We start from the raw sequence: 2000 nt of genomic DNA on the forward strand, positions 1-2000 counted from the left end.
TCCTGAGCTGACATTCGTTAAAAAATACGTCTGTGTGAGCTCATACACTCCCAGTGCAGAAATTGCTCTCGCCTTCATCACTGGCTTCGATCCTCACCGTCGTCCTGCGTGTTGGCCTATCCGGCGGGGAAGGAGTAAAATCTGGATAAGTACTTGTTATTTTAAAAGTGCATGGTTTTCTATGGCCGCGCCACTCTGAACGTGCCCGATCCCGTCTGATCTCGGAAGCTGCGCAGGGTCGGCCCTTGTTAGTACTTGGATGGGAGACCACCTAGGAAGACCAGGTGCTGTAGGCACAAAAATAAATAAATAAACATAAAAAGATAAAAGTGTATGGTTTTGAATGATCTGTCACTGTCCCCAGCAGCTAAAAAAACATCAGGACAGAATAGCTTATATGCTTATTAGCATGTGGATTTTTTAAACGCTTGATATAAATGAAACTACCCTCATTTAAAATAAAAAACAAGAGTCAGATGGGTGTGTTACTCTAGTGCTATTCAGCAGTTTTAAATCAAATTTTCCTTTTCGTTAAAGAGGATATGGTGCAATTAAACTTCCTTGGATGGACATTGAAAGTCTGAGAGTAAACATCTAGCATATGAAGCGGCAACCCTGCACGTGTGCACCGACTCAAGCAGAAGGGGTCGTGGCCTCAGCTAAAAAAGCTACTGACATTGGAAATCCTTAGATTAATCTTCACTATTCTGGAGGTCAATTTATTCAGAATTTTAACATGTGACTTGCAGCGGGCAATGTAGCTACTTGGTGAAGACTTCTCAGCGGAGAGAAACTGGTATGGTGCATGCACTTGCCAGGCTCCAGCTCTTACCTGCTGCCTTGGAACCTGCACGGCCCACCACTGAAGGAGCTGCAAGTTTCAGCTTAAGGGTCGTGGGCGTTTACTCCGGGGCGTTAGAAACCCACACCCCTCGCCCCGAAGCCCCCTGGCGGCCGAGCGGGGTGGAGCCTCTGACGCCTTCCGAGGGGATCGGATCAGGAAGTGGAAGGACGTGTGGTCTCTGCGTGTCTCGGGGCTCTGTGCGCCATTCGACGGCGGAGGGGCTAGCCCCAGATTAATTTTTCTCCCTTTCATGTCTTTACCTATTTTTCCCTACGTTTTTCGTTTTTATATTTAAACATCCTGATCCTTTTAGGTTCCAGAAATCAGTCCTCTAACCTCTTCCCACCTCCCCACCAAAATTTGGAGGGTAATATCTTAAATGTGTTGTTAGGATTCCAAATTATAAAATAGCATTAAAGAAAACGTCTATTTTTAAAAATTTACGTGCTTTTAAAAAGATCTATGAAGCCCCCCTGTTGAGTCGTGCTAATTCATTTGTGAATTTGGAATATTTTGAGTCCTGCCACGCGCCAGGAGGCGTCCGGGAACACAGTGACGTCATGACGGCTATGCGGTCTGCCCTTAAAGTGCGGAAGATCCAGGAACGGTAAGAGTTAAAGCCAGCGGATCAGTAAAACAGCACCTACAAGAATTTCTCGTGCGCATAAGTACGGTTTGCATTGAGGGTTTTCAAACCCCAAACTGCTCTGAAGCTGGGGGGGCGACACCCCTGGACGGCTGGCAAAGGGAGAGCCGGGGAGCTGCAGCCTTCACGGTGACGTCTCATCCCAGACGGGCGTCCAGACGGCAGAGGTTCCTGAGCGTGACCGCCTCAGGCCATTTCAGGAAGATGACTTAAATCTCTTTTACGATTGCCAGAGACATTTAGAAAAAGCGACCGAAATTTCGCTTATGTTCACGGTATCAGCCAGACTTCGTTCTGCTGATGTGGCTCACACGGTTTTTGTCCGCTTGGGAGCCGTTCGAGCAGCCGGCGCCTTCAGGTCTGGCCTTGGTCCTCTTTTCTTCCCGCGAGGGTTAATACCCTAGTGGGGAGACAGGCTCGTAAACGGAAGCCATGTCAGTGAATGGGGGCGCGGATGTGGTCGCTTCTCCGGGGAGCTGACTTGCCCCCCACGGAGAGAAGGCAGAATGG

The 2000-nt window shown here is 48.6% G+C and overlaps 1 pseudogene; it reads left to right on the plus strand.

The window, feature by feature from the left end:
- The first annotated feature begins 177 nt into the window (after positions 1–177).
- On the plus strand, positions 178–296 carry LOC111732798 (annotated as a pseudogene).
- The last annotated feature ends 1704 nt before the right edge of the window (positions 297–2000 follow it).

The sequence above is a fragment of the Pteropus vampyrus genome, unplaced genomic scaffold, assembly GCF_000151845.1.
Source record: "Pteropus vampyrus isolate Shadow unplaced genomic scaffold, Pvam_2.0 Scaffold492, whole genome shotgun sequence".
Lineage (NCBI taxonomy): Eukaryota > Metazoa > Chordata > Mammalia > Chiroptera > Pteropodidae > Pteropus > Pteropus vampyrus.